The sequence below is a fragment of the Conger conger genome, chromosome 2 (assembly GCF_963514075.1).
Source record: "Conger conger chromosome 2, fConCon1.1, whole genome shotgun sequence".
NCBI classification, from domain to species: Eukaryota; Metazoa; Chordata; class Actinopteri; order Anguilliformes; family Congridae; genus Conger; species Conger conger.
Genome location: NC_083761.1, coordinates 74293490 through 74299554, shown reverse-complemented (window position 1 = coordinate 74299554; position 6065 = coordinate 74293490).

Here is a 6065-nt window from a genome sequence, read left to right as displayed (position 1 = left end):
AAAATAAACAAAACCGATTTTCAGTTTATTGTCTTAGGCTACATACAGTGTAGGCGATGTCTTCTAGCTCAATTCCACATAGCCTACACAAAGTCTTTACATTCAATTGCTTAGGCTAGTGGAATCGCTTGTACCCACGTCGTTTATTAAAATACGCGGATTGAGGTGAGCCATGCAAAAATATGAATTTCCTATTCGAGAAGACGGTATATTGAAAGCTCAAGCTCAAACGTTTCAGTAGCCGCCTTGGATATAAAAAATTAAACACCTTACGCTCTATATAGAACATTGTAATGTGTTGACTCCGTAATTTAGATGTGAGGATACATTTGCTTTGACGATTACAGAAAGTCGTTTTAACGTGATTGCTTAGTAGGGTAAATTGGGGGGGGGGGGGGGGGGGGGATGTCAATCTAATATATTTGGACAGCAGTTAGCATTTATAGTCATAATGTTTCCACTTGTAAACCAATAAAAGCATTTAGATCAATTTAATTAAAATAACTTATCATGAATGAGAAAACACAGTAAAAAAAACAAAGATTTAAAATGTATTTGTTTATTCATTATAATTATAAAGTTCATGGCAACAGATTAAGAAAATGAGTACATATTTAACTATTAATGCATGAATGCCGTTCAGTCAGACAACTCACTTGATGAATTAGCCATATTTATGAGGTATAAGCCTAATGTAAATGCAAACTTGGGTGTCGGCTCTGCCTCTCATCACTCCCAGAAAGAGCCAGGCAGCACAATGGCTTTAGCGAGCAGCATGAGCCAGGCAGCACAATGGCTTTAGCGAGCAGCATGAGCCAGGCAGCAGGGCAGTTTTGTATGATTGTAGCAGGGCCGATACAGCAGCAGCTAGCAGGCAGCATGGCATGGCAGGGCATGCAAAATGACATTACATTAATGGCATTTGGCAGACGCTCTTATCCAGAGTGATGTACAGTTGATTAGACTAAGCAGGGGACAGTCCTCCCCTGGAGCAATGCAGGGTTAAGGGCCTTGCTCAAGGGCAAAACAGCTGTGCGGATCTTATTGTGGCTACACCAGGGATTGAACCACTGACCTTGTGGGTCCCAGTCATGTACCTTAACCACTAGGCTACAGGCCGCCCTGTGAGCAGGGGCCTGAACAGGTAAGGTTGGTGCATTATATAGCCCCTCCCATTAGACATAAGCATCATGTGAGGGGGCGGCACTCAGGGGTTGTCTGCCCAAACTATCTCCACAGGCTTCACATCATTTGTGCATTATGTCTGACTAAAGTAAGCATACAAGGAACTGGCTAATGCTAGCTAGCTAGCTAGCAATCAATGCTACTGCTAGTTGTTGAAACTACACTGAACAACAAATCGTATTTTCAAGTAAATTGACATATACACTCACCAAGCACTTTATTAGGAACATTATTACACCTACTTATTCATGCGATTATCTAATCAGCCTATTGTGTGGCAGCAGTGCAATGTTCACATCAACCATCAGAATGAGGAAAAAATGAAAAGATGAAAGTGACTTTAACTGTGGAATGATTGTTTGTGGCAGACAGGGTGGTTTGAGTATCTCAGAAACTGCTAATCTCCTGGGATTTTCACGCAAAGTAGTCTCTAGTTTGCAAATAGTGCAAAAAACAAAACCAAAAATCCAGTGAGCAGCAGTTCTGCAGACAGAAATGCCTCGTTAATGAGACACATCAGAGGAGAATGGCCAGACTGGTCAAAGCTGACAGGAAGGTGACAGTAACGCAAATAACCATTACAACAGTGGTATGCAGAAGAGCATCTCTGAACACACAACACATCATACCATCATAACAAATGGATAGACTACAGCAGTAGAAGTCTAAAAAATAAGTAATAAATATCTAATAAAGTGCTTGGTGAAAATGAAAGTGCTGTTGGCTTTTTGTGTTCATTATTATTACATTATTCCTACATCATTAAATTTTTGCCCCAAAGTACATACCTCAAAACTTTCACCTTTTTATTCTTTTCTGTTAAATTCTATGTCTATGAATCTTCCATACACAATAAACAATAACTTCATAATTGCCTTATTGCAAAACATAGCCGACTCTAGATCACTCTCTAGATCGCTCGTGTTTTGTCAGTTTTGCTGCCATGAGACCGGAGGTTTCCTGTGCAGTCTCTCCCACACAGGTCCTGTTTAACCCCCCTGTGACTCATTCGTCTTCCTTGCAATACAAGATGTTCAGCTCATTTACTTGTGCCTTTGTTTTATCGGATGAATGTTTTGTTGACAAAGGCATTAACCCCTTAAGTCTCACCAGACCATGAGGGTTTGTTACATTCATTCCATTGTTCACGGTGCAGTTTTCAATCACTACGGTAGCAGGATGAAAGCATTAAAACTCATGGTTCTATCTGTATAACCTATTTCAAGATGCCGTTGCTTTAGCGACAACAGTTGCTTATTTTGTAACATGTGGGTGGTAAAACCAGCGTGGCGGGACCTCACCCTCTCTGCATTTTGGCTACACAAATCAAGGTAATAATAGTGTCCTATTCGCGACAAGGGTCCAGTGAACAAAATGCATTGTAGTTTCTAATTCTAAAAAGTCACAATAATCTGTATCCACTCAAAAACATAAAATATTTTCAGTGAGAAAAAATGTACCACTTCCACTGTGTTTGAGCTTCTGTAACTTCAAAACGTCAAAAGGGTTCAAGAATAGTAACCGTTTTATTTTGGGTATGTCATTTTCAAGTGTGTGTTAAGAAAATGGGGAAATACTCAAGGGGTTAATGTACACCAGCAAACCACGTTCTAGGATGTGCACATACAATGAAAGTGTAGATTTCAAAGTTCGAACAGTGATCGTAAAACCGACATTGATGTCCAATCATGGAGATAGAGCCTAACAGAGCACCAGCAGAGGAACATACACTTGTAAGGCCTCTCACAGGGTACAGCGGTTACGAGAAACAAAGTGTAGGGTTACAAGCTAGTTCTAGGAATCGATACGTCATTCCGAACTGGAAGGTTTTGAGATGGTGCCAGAAATGTGTGGTATGATTCTACAGTTGTGGGGGTTGTAGGTAGTGTGTTCTGCCACTGGGGGGCCCATTGAGGAAAGTAGGTAAGGTCTCTGTTCTGCAGCCACAGCAGGGCAGGATCAGACTGTCCTCAGGCAGGATGTGACATCATAACATTTCATTTGATTATAAACACAGCAGAAACTGACGCTTGTTTTCTTAGAAAAAAAGAACATTTGTCTGATTGGTAAAATGTGCAACACCATATGCACGATAACCCTTGAAACTATGTCTTTCAGTCAGTAAGAACCAATGTTTATGGCATTCTCTCTCATAATCATGAAAAGGGCACTGCTGTTGACTGTGTACACTGGACTACATTACATTACATTATTGGCATTTGGCAGACTCTCTTATCCAGAGCGACATACAGTTGATTAGACTAAGCAGGAGACAATCCTCCCCTGGTGCAATGCAGGGTTAAGGGCCTTGCTCAAGGGCCCAACGGCTGTGCAGATGTTATTGTGGCTACACCGGGATTAGAACCACCGACCTTGCATCATCCAGTCATTTACATTAACCATTTACATTACAGGCCGCCCCACTAATAGCTGCATGGGCCCAAAATGGCACTTTTTTGGTCTTCGGGCAGGGGGCATATTGAGCATATTTTGGTGTCTATCTAATATGTCCATGCCAGAAAAGTAGGTAGCCATGTTGCCATTTGCCATGTTCTGCCATGCCCATGCACCCTTGTCTAGCCAATCACACGTGAATCACCTGATCAATCCGCGGCACGCAACAACTAGTGTATCATTCTGAATGCCAACGTCTGTGTAGATCAGGGGTCTCCAACCCTGGTCCTGGAGAGCTACAGGGTCTGCTGGTTTTCATTGTCACTAAACTGTAATCAACTGCTCTAATTGATTAATTAACTCACCTCACCTGGTTACCTGGGTCTCAGCAGGGTGCTGATTTTAAGGTGAAAACAAAAACCAGCAGACCCAGTAGCTCTCCAGGACCAGGGTTGGAGACATTACATTACATTACATTATTGGCATTTGGCAGACGCTCTTATCCAGAGCGACGTACAACAAAGTGCATACCCATAACCGGGGATAAGTTCGCTGAAAGACCCTAGAGGTAAGTACAATTTCAACTGCTACCTGTACAACAAAGATAAGGACCGGGGCCATTTTTTTTTTTTTTTTTTTTTTTTGAACAAACAAACAAACAGAGCAAAAGTCACCAAAGTTACACCAGGAGACCCCTGGTGTAGATTGTGCTTCATGAAGAGGACTTGTGTCTGTATCTGGCAGGTCCCCGGGCTCACGCTGCTGCTGCGCTGACGATCAGTGGCGAGCTCCGGGTCCGGTAGTGACCCAGCAGGGGCGGTAGTGACCCAGCAGGGGTGGTAGTGACCCAGCAGGGGCGGTAGTGACTCAGCAGGGGCGGTAGTGACCCAGCAGGGGTGGTAGTGACCCAGCAGGGGCGGTAGTGACCCAGCAGGGATGGTAGTGACCCAGCTGGGCTGAAGCAGTGCAGCTGGAGGCCGAGCAGGAGCATGGTGGTGTCGGCATCCTTTCGAGATACGGCGACTCATGCCCTTCCACAGTGAAGCGCCTGGAAGCCAGGCTGCTAAATTTGGCACTGAATTACGGAGGAGCAGGAGACAATCCCCCCTGGAGCAATGCAGGGATAAGGGCCTTGCTCACGGGCCCAACGGCTGTTCGGATCTTATTGTGGTTACACTGGGATTAGAACCACCGACCTTGCGTGTCCCAGTCATTTAGCTTAACCACTAACCATATAAGGTTGCTGTGTTGATGAAGCTGGCAAATATTGGCTCATATGTTTTTCGAACACCCAACTGTAATTGTAAGCATGTGTCACCACTCTAATATCCTCTATCAATTTGGAAGGGCATTAGTGCAATGCACTCACACAGACACATACATGCACACATGCACACATATACGTGACTACTATGCAGTCCACTCGGTGGGTTGCCACTGCCCAACTACATTATCCAGGTATTTCAGGCAGATAGAAGGCCAGAGGGTCCTGCCCACTCAAGCCCTCCCAATGAAACTGGGTCAGACGAATTTCCACTCTGAGCGCTTATGCCTTTCAAATGAAGAATTGTGCCTGACTCAGCCATTGTTGGAAATAACAAATTAAGTCTGACCAGAATAATTTTCATTACATCAGCATTCAATCCTATAAAAATGGATGAGAGTTGTTCATTAAAGTCCTGAGTGCTTGGGAGCTGGTTACAGCCATTGGTAACTAAAGTCCAGGTGAAATTATTTTAATAAAAAAGGAAAGGGAAGATTACATCACCCCCAATAAATGTTCTTTTGAGAAATTATTGTTTTTTTCCAGAACAATGTAGCGTTGTCATGATTGTAATTGTGCTGATTCATTTTTTAAAATCAAATACTCTTGGCAAGGATGCTAGTCTGATGAGTTTCATTAATTCCAAACATCTCAGTCAGATACAATGTGTGGTTGAAATCAGGGGCAAGAAAAGGGTGAGACCGACTGTGATGCCCCTGTTCACTTGTGTCTTCCTCCAACTCATGTCTGTGGGAGCTCAGCTTGTGGGAGAAACTGCTGAACTCCTGGGATTTTCACGCAAAACAATCTCTAGAGTTTACAGAGAAAAAAACATTCAGTAAGCAGCAGTTCAGAAATGCATTGTTGATGAAAGACAAATACCTAATAAAGTGCTCACTAAGTGTATAATTTTGAAGAAAAAAATTATCCCCAAAAATTTACTCTTCAAAGGGTTAATATTACAGAGGCAATGTTAATGTTTCAGAGGCAAGCATGTTTTTGCCGGCGCGCTCCCCAAACTGATAGAGGGCTGTAGCAATGAGCACAGCTGGTGAATATTACTGGGGATTCCAGTCTGGGTGGAAAACTGCACACTATCGTAAGCAAGAGTGATGTAACCTGGGTGTGTTTCCCATATACTCCTGTTGACGGTAATACTTCTGTCCTGCTCTTCCATGTTGTGTGAATGGCATATGGCTGGCATTTATATAGCACTGTACAA